Consider the following 9,904-nt stretch of genomic DNA (forward strand, 5'->3'; position numbering starts at 1 on the left):
TAGAATAATTTTATTTTCATGTTTTTTTATTGACGGGATTGGACTTGATTTAGTTGTGTTGATTTCAATTTATGCCCCTAAGTTTGCCCCTTGTTTGAAATTTCCCTCAAAGTTTAATTATTATCAAAATTCCCTTTCTAGTCTTCGATCAAACCACCCACGCAAATACGTGGAGGCCACATGTGATGTAGAAAAATAAAAAAGTGATTATCGTCATCTCAAACATCCTTAGACTATTATTTTTAAATAATAATAAAAGATGATTTATTCATCCTAACATCTTCGTCAGTCGTCCCAAGATGATTTTACTATTCTCTTGAAGATCTTATAGAAAAGAGATAAATAACCGTACCTTTTGCCACATAAATTGGGATAAATTATTTTTCTAGGAGAATGAAAAGTAGATGATTAACTCATTGCACATTAAAAAGTGTGTCAAAGTTGTTCGACGAAGTTCTTTGGATGCTTTAGTCACCCAAGATCATGAAGGTAAAAAGAATGCAAATACATTAGAAAGTGTGAGATCGTAAATCTATTTTTGATAAATATGCTTAAGCATGTAATGACAATCGACATGGGCCATTTGTCTAGCTATGATTGCTTGTGTCATAAGTAACGACGAGTCAAAATATGAAAACCTCGAGCTGATAATCTACCTGATTAGATTTTTTTCCTTCCTTCCTCTCTTACATTCTTCCTTACTCCTCTTTCTCAACTTATCACCCCAAGCTCAGGGGCGGATCCAGAGGGGGGGCGGCATCGACGATCGCCCCCCCTTTCCGGTAATGGAACCCTTAGTAGTATGGAGCTCCATCAGTGGAGATAGAAGATATCGCCCCTTGTTCCACGTAAAAATCGCCCTTCCATGCATGAATTTATGGATCCACCACTGCCCAAGCTAAAGCTTGGGTAGAGCAATACGTGGCTCTACCCTTGGTTGTGAAATGAAAAGTCATGTTTAAGTTATGACCCATAGTAGCTTCAATAATTCAGGGTAAAGAACTCAAGGAACTTAGAGAGAAAAGTTTGATAGAGAAGAACTCGAGCACTTTCAAGATCTTGGAGAGTCGCATGCACCTGAAAGGGGAAAACTCAAGGAGTTCTTGCTAGTTCTTATAAAAATCTAAATCGTATAAATTCTAAAATACAAAGAACTCACATATAGGAAATACAAGAATAAAAAAATCTAGTTTCATCAATCAAACATGGCATAACATACATAAACTGAAAAATAAGAAAACATGATTGAAGAGCAATTATCCTTGTCTTTTATCATCGTCTGGGAGATCTTGAGGAAGAAGAATTAGCGGAAGCAAATGGGAAAGATCTTCCTTGGGTGTTAGGGTTGATAGCACCTAAAGGATTTAGGTTAATAGAGAACCAAGAGTTCTGTCAAGATTTTCCTAAACCCTCGGGGATCTCCATTTTATATATGAATTTAATCTTGTATCAGCCTATAGATAATAACAGATTGAGCTAAAAAGTTCTACACATTAAACACATAGCCAATAACCTGAAACTCAATAAACATAAGTTAGATCACTTTAAATGGTTCGAATTGTATTCACATATTCAACTTACAAATAAGATTACCTAATATGGATAATAAAAACCAACAATATCCTACTTGAGCTACATGTGATTATATGTGAAATACAAGTAAAACTTTAGTTAATATCAAGATACTCTTATAAATAATCTAGTCTATTAACTCCATTGGTATAAGACTAAAGAGGTCTAACTACTATATATGATCATAATAAACTCCAACAATAATTACAATACCAATGTCATTACAGACATAGATCAAGATGCAGATGTATAATATGTAAAATTATATAAATTGTGATCAATACATGTCAAATTTTAACTGGTTTTAAGGTGACCTCAAAAGAAGTCAAATTATACTTGCAAAAACTTTATGCTAAACTGCAAGAGCAAATCATGATCCAAACTTTATGATTCCAAAATTAATTTATGTCACATTTACAAATACCAAATATTAAGCAGCAGTAAATCATGATATTGTATTTCAGAGTGTCCAACAAATAAAAAAAATCTCATGAATATTTTAAACTTTAAGTACGTATAATATCAAAACAAATATTTATCTTTATTATCAAATATAGAGTAATAAAATAAATACAAACTCTCACTAAATAAGTTCTTCTTCTATAAGGACTCTCATATCCATAACATGCACATGAAATACCTTAGCACCAAACCTTTAGTGAGTGGAAATGTCAATATGGAATCTGTGCTAATGTGTTTTATCATAAACTGACAACTCTGAACTATTTCTTTAACTATTAGAAACTTGATGTCGATGTGCTTAGATTTCGACGAACTACGGTTGTTCTTGGCATAAAGTTCTGCGACTTTATTATCACACTAGATCATAAGTGGTATGTCAATGACATCAATGATCTAAAATGCTACAATGAAGTTTCGCATGCAGCCAAATCTCATGATTGGATATTTTATAGCATACTACCAACTTTGCTTTCATAGTAGAAGTGGTTACTAGCATCTATTTGATGTTTTTCCAAGATATAGTCTCTCCAGCAAACATAAAATATATATCAAAGTGGACCTCTTGCTATCCAAGCATTAAACAAATCAGAGTCTGAATAATCAATCACCTCAAGGTGATTTGATCTCCGATACGTGAGCATATGTTATTTAGCTCTTTACAAATACTACATCACTCTCTTTACTGCTTTTCAGTGCGATAATTCTAGGTTACTTACATATCTGCTTAACATCTCCACTATAAATGATATATCTAATCGAGTATAAACTTGTGCATATATGAGACTTTCCATTGCTGACGTATATGAGAATTATTCAATCTCCTTTATTTTCAGTTCAAGCTATGGATACTGTTGCAAGCTGAACTTGTCACCTTTTGACGCAGGTGTATCACTAGGTGTCTAATTTTGCATGTCATATCTTATAAGTATCTTTTCAATATAGGTTTGTTGTGAAAGTTCAAGAATACCTCTTGAATGATTATGATAAATCTATATACCTAAAACGAAACATGTTTCACCAAGATGTTTCATTTCAAAATTATCAAATAGAAATGACTTGGTTATATGCAGCAACCCCTTATTATTGCTAGCAAGTAATATATCATCCATGTACAGAATAAGTATAACAAGCATGCTTCTACTAAACTTGGCATATATACACTCGTTAACGAAGTTCTCTTTAAATCTAAATAAGGTAACCACTTGATCAAATTTTGATACCATTGATGGGACACTTGTTTTAAATCATAAATGGACTTCTTTAATCTATATACTAAATATTTTCAGTCCTTAGACTCAAAGTTATCTTGTTGTACCATATATAGAGACTCCTCTATGTTTCCATTGAGGAATATAATTTTACGTCCATTTGATGTAGCTTCAAATCATAATGAGCTATAAGTGTCATGATTACCCTAATGAAGTCTTTCATCGACACAAGTAAAAAAGTCTCCTTATAATCAATGTCTTATTTCTAAGTGAATCCTTTAGCAACAAGACGTGCCTTGTACTTTTTGATATTACCCCTTGAATCCCGCTTAGTTTTAAATATTCATTTACAACCAACGGGTTTTGAATCTTTAGACAATTCGACAAGTTTCCAAATAGCATTGTCTACCATAGATTTCAACTCTTCTTGCATACGTTAATCCACCTTTCAAGGTTAGACCATTGTTTGCCTTCTTGAAAAATATAAGATCACTTTCCAACCTTATGTCAAAATCATACTCTTGGAGATAAACATAATCATGAGAATTCATGATTCTCCGTTCCCTTGTGGATCGTCTTAAAGACACTTATATTTGAGGTGGTTGAGGTACTTACTCATCAATATGAGATAATACCTCAATTTAGTGGTATACTCATCTAATTGAATTGGAGATATCATGGGCATATCTTGGTTCACTACTCTTACTGGATGTACAATATCCATAATGTGCAGTATGATAATCATACCACTAATGATCGCACTAATAGTGACCACAAGAGGATTACCAACACTTTCCTCAAAATATACTTTCTTAATTTTATCACTCCTATTGTCCTCAATGAATTTGGTGTTCTCTATTTTGATGAAATATCTCTCAGAGAGATAATAAAATTTGTACCCCTTAACTTTTCAAAGTAATCTACAAAATTATAGCTAACTATTCTTGAGTTCAGTTTCATTTCGTTAGGCCTATAAGGTCTAGCCTCAGCTGAATAATCCTAGACATGTAAATGGCTAATACTAGGCTATCTACCAATCCACATCTCAAATGAGGATTTATTTACTACCTTACTAGATACTCTATTGAGTATGTAAACTATAGTCTTAAGTGTCTCACCCCATAAAAACTCTGGTAGAGAAGTGAAAGCAAAGCCAACATACTTCTTACAATATCTTTTAGGGTTCGATTTTGATGCTTAGCTACAGTATTCTGATTGGGTGTACTAGGTATGGTATATTGATGCACAATTACACACTCAAGGAAGTTCACAAAAAATCTTGGACGTTGTTCACCTGATTCATCATATCGACCATAATATTCATTTCTATAGTTGAATCAGAATGCTTTAATTTTCTTACCCAGTTGAAGTTCAATTTCAATTTTAAAAATTTTAAACATGTCTAAAGATTACGACTTTTCATAAATAAGGTATAAATAACCAAATTTGGAATAGTTATCTATGAAGCTAATAATATATATATATTCATTCCAAGATGCCTTAGGGAATGGTCCACAAATATTTGTATGTATTAGCTTCAAAACTTCACTATAATGGCTAATCCCCTTATTTCTTTTGTTAATAGTCTTTTCCTTAACACACTCTACGTAGACATCAAACTTTAACATGTCAAAAGAATCGAGAATTTCATATGTCATTAACATTTCTAGACATTGTTTGGATATATGTCCTAAATGCCTATGTCACAACATAAAAGAATTCTTGTCGATCAATTTGCATTTCATACATATACTATGCATTATTACGTTATCAATCGCGAGAGTAAAGATGTTCAATTTATAAAGCTTATCAACCAATGAATCATTGTCAATCAAAACTGAATTAAAGAAAATACCTTACGGTCTAGAGAGAGAAGCTCTCCCTTCTCTCTAGTAGACTAGCAGAAGCAAATTTCAATGCTTCAAGCTAAAAAAAATTCAGCCGTCTATGACCTAAATTACATGATCAATAAAGTTGATAGCCAAATAGAAAAACTTTCATATCTTAAACCATATTGTGTCCTTCTCCACGTCCATGAACATGTGTTTCTCAACCCGCAGGTCAACCCAAGCCCGTCGCGGGCTAACCCACTTGGGTCGCGGGCCTAGGCGGGTCGGCCCGTGGCGGGCTTGGGTTGATAAAATTCCAACCCAACCTGCTTAATTGGCTTGGCGTGGCGGGCCCAACCCAAATTGACGGCTCTACTCTCTAGAATTTCTAGAGAGAAGGTGACTGGAAGTTGGTAAGGGCATCGGACTCTGTCTCTGATGGACTATGGTGGGTTCCTCTCCTCTTTTTTCTCTTCTTCTTCATTGGAAAGTCTTCTTCGTTGGTGGTCATCCTCCTTATGGTGGACGACCAACACTGGTGGTTCTTGTTGCAGATCTTTAGACTAGCTAGAAGGGGAGTTGAATAGCTCGATATCCCAAATCAATTTTCTTCATATTCGTTAGCACAACGGAATACAAACAAAACAAACACGAATATGAAAGTTAATGACAAGAGAAGAATTACAAACCAAAACACGTCGATTTATGTGGTTCGAAGATAACTTTCTTCTACTCCACAACTATTCGTAAGGTGGGTGATCCCTATCTGCCGGCTAGCTCAAGTTTCCTTGTGAGTGGAGAAACCTCATCATAATACCAACCAAGACCTCTTGGATTACAAAGAGCACTTAAGAACTCAGTGACTGCTAATTAAGGTTAACCACCACTAATTTTGTCAATTTTAACCAAGCTTCAAAGCCTTAGTTATATAGGTAACGGGTTGAAAAACTCTATCTACCAGTTAACTTATAAGTATAACTGTTGACTGCCCTCTGTGGAACTTCAATCGTTATACTCTAACAGCTCGATACTAATCGACTGCTCCATATTGGCTGAGCGAACAGAAGCATTCTGTTCACTCCCAGCTGACTTACTAGCAAAGTCACCAGTCGATTGGTAATCCCTAAACTTAGGGTTTTACCCAGAGTATAATCTCTCAATACTCGGACCTTCATGACTTACTTAACTCTTCCTCGCAGCTTTAACCTCTTGCCTTCAAGCCTACTTCCTTTGCTCTCATCTCTCGAATGCATTCAAGCCCGTGACTTGTTCTAATGTCAACCTTCGCGTATACCTTGAAGTGCGCTTCCCTAGGCCCTCTTGTTGCCTTGTCCACGGTCCTTCGAATGTTGCATCCTTTATCAAATCCGAAGCCATCAAGCTAAATCATATGTGTATATTGTAAATCTTCACAAACCAAATACACATATCAAATACAATGGTAAACCTAACTTAAACTTTTTGCCCAAATATCACAACTCATGGTCATATCGGACCCTCAAGATTGCTCCAACAATTCTATGGCTAGGCATTTGGAGGGCATTTTCCATTCTACTGATCATATCGGCGGGTCATTCTACGAGATAGAGGCTAGCTTCCATCTATCTGGTAAGGATGGCACTTCCCCTCCTCTCAGTGTTTCTCATGGTTTCTTTTTCGATGTTCTTCTTTGGTTTTCTCTGGCCCCTTTCTCTCTTGCCCGATTCTCCTATATCTGCCTGCCTGAGTCTGAAGGAAGGACGACCTAGGTGAAGTCTCATTGCAACACACATAATCGGAAGATCTTCTTGGTTTCTCGATGATTTCAGAGCCTAGTACCAGCTAAGGTAGCCACATTGCATGCAAGGAAAGTTATGGTGGAATCAATTTACATTAATTTTATTAATTAGCAAAGATCTTGGCTTTAATTGAGCATTACATATTGGAAGTATTTGGTGGCAATTCCATTTATTGAAGATTCGAATGGAACCACATCTTTGGGCGTGGCTGTTGATTCATTCAACCTTTGACTTTGGTTTTCTGTTCATACTTTGAACTTCCATATGGAAACATCCAAATGGGAAAGAAGAAAAAAGACTTAAATATCCTCCTTTAAGTCAAACCAAAGGCCCACATACTATGTCATTTGAAGAATCTAGATTTGATAACGTGGAGGCTACATTACACTTGGCAGCAAATGGGTTCAATGACGATTGCGGTGGGGATAGGTTCGATGAAGACATTGAGGAAGTTGGTATGGGTTCTCAAGTGGCGGATGATGATATGACGCCAGAGGATATGGATGCTCATAACGTGCCACAAGGGACAACAAACCCCCCTCCACAGCATGGTCGGTTCCAGGAAATGACATCACCATTAGAGGAAGGGGAGAATTTGCCAGAGATGCAACAGATGAAGAAAAAAGAGAAGGTATTATAGGATGATACCACACCTTTGCCACTGAAGGTGGATGCCACCATGCCAGAGGTAGTGCAACCGAAGGAGAAAGCTAATCCATTGGAATCCAATGACGTTGTAGGAATTGATACCCATCCTACCCAATCGACAAAAAAGAAGGCTTAGGCAAGCTTATTCAGGAACAATCAGAAGTCAACATCGGGCATGTCTTTGGAACAATATGAAGCTAAAGGCGAGAGACTCTCTTTCAGTTTTGATGATATTGAAGACACTCTGGGTTTTTATCTTGTTGGTTGTTTCATGGGCCAATATCTAAGAAGAAATAAAGTCTATGTGATAGCCAATCAATGGAGGGTTCCCAACAGATTTTTCATGTACAAAAGTAGGTGGGAGGTCTATTGTTTTGATACGAAAGAGGACCGAGATGGAGTCTTACAAGGAGGATCTTTTTTGCTTTTGGAGTTCTCATTTTCTTAAAGATTATACCAAAGTGTTTTCTCTTCCATAAGGATGGTCAGCTAGTCCCAGCTTGGATCCAAATCCATGATTTATCACCAGATTATTGGTCACATAAAGTATTGAGCATGATTGGTTCGGAGGTAGGGAAACCCTTATACACGGATAACTTGACACAATTAAGGGAGCGGTTGGAGTATGCTTATCTCTTGGTGAAGGTTCCAATCATTGGGGATAGGGTTTATGAGGTACCAATCACGTTGCCTACTAGAATGTAAATTAATCTCCGAATTATTTATGAAATGGTGTCCAAATATTGTGAGGTTTGTAAGAAGATTGGCCATCGAAAAGAAGACTATGGTGGTGCATCTCAACCAAATATGAATGTGCCTCATATAGGAAGGACGTGGTCCAAATCAGCGAGTCACTGGGTGAGAAGGAAATCGAGACCGAGATACAAAAGTTGATCAAGGCAAACCAATCAACAACCACAACATGTGGAGAATCAAGTGGCACAGAATGAATTGGCAATCGTCGTAGTCAACAACTCTACTCTCGTGGCTATTGAACCTCCTATTGTCTGCATTGATATAGCTTAAGGAAATGTTGAGGAGCCACCAATACCAGCTCCCTAAGATGACGTATCCAATCTGAACAGAGCCACAAGGATGGTAGAGGAGCAGCCACCGCATGTTGCACAACCTGCACAGTCTAGCTTGGGAAGTTCAGCTTTTTCGTCCTCTTTGTTCTCTTCAGCTAAATAAAGTAATATGGCAGCAAGTGAGACAATTGATACCACAAATGAGGTGTCAACATCATCCTTATCATCTTTACCGTTAGCCACAACTTAAAATGCAAAGGAGATTGCAGATGGTGGCACACCGACACCAAGGAGTGGGCGACAACTTCAGGCACGAGCAACTCACCGTGGTAGTCAGTGAAGGTTGTCACTTGGAATGTTAGGGGCTTCCACAAGTCCCTAAAATAGGGAGGAGTGCAGCACCTCCTCCAACAAAAATATATTTAAATTATAGCACTAATGGAGACAAAACTCAATGTTGACTCTTTAGGCCTGATTTTGCAAAGAAGGTTTTCAGGTATGAGGAATACACACAACTTTGATTTCTCTAACCATGATCGTCTATTGCTTCTTTGGGACTTGCAAAGGGTGAACATGAATATTATTATGACTATCGATCAGTACATACATTGTCATGTCTAATGTCGTGTTTCCAATAGGGGCTTTTTTGTGACATTTGTATATGGGTTGCATTCGATCGTCTCACGAAGGTCATTATAAGAAGCGCTCATTGATCTGGGAGGTACTATTTCCGATGTATGGATAATTATGGGAGGCTTTAACTCACTCTTATCTATTCATGAAAGGCAAGGAGGGTCCCCGGTCACAAACTATGAAATGAGAGATTTGCAGATTTTTACACAAGCGTGTGATTTAGTGGACCTTCGATCCATTGGATGCCAGCTCACTTGGTCAAATGATAATGTCTCTTGCAAGTTGGATAGGTTTTAGTAAATTTTTTTTGGTTAATGGCAGATTTTGATGCATATGCAAAGTTTACATGGGCAGCCCCGGTAATGGGCAATGCTCAATTCATTCTTAAGACAAAGTTGTATAGATTAAAAGGACAATTGAGGGACCTAAACAAGAAGCATTTTAAAAACATTTCGGAAAAAAGCAAGAAGAGCTGAGGAAAATCTAGAGGAGATACACAAGGACATCTTGGATGGAGGGCCGATCACAATGGAGTATAGCAATATTCGAAGGTAAGCTATTCTACTAGCCAAAGTGGAAAAGCAATTTTATCAACAAAGAGAGAAAAATGTATACTTATGAAGCACTGACAAATGCACCAAGTTCTTTCATGATGTGGTCAAGCAGAATAATAAGAAAAATGTCATTGTTATGCTTATAAAAAGGAGTACGGTGATCAGACAACAAGCTTGGGTGAAGTAGCGAAT

This window comes from Zingiber officinale, chromosome 9A, assembly GCF_018446385.1.
Source record: "Zingiber officinale cultivar Zhangliang chromosome 9A, Zo_v1.1, whole genome shotgun sequence".
Taxonomy (NCBI): domain Eukaryota; kingdom Viridiplantae; phylum Streptophyta; class Magnoliopsida; order Zingiberales; family Zingiberaceae; genus Zingiber; species Zingiber officinale.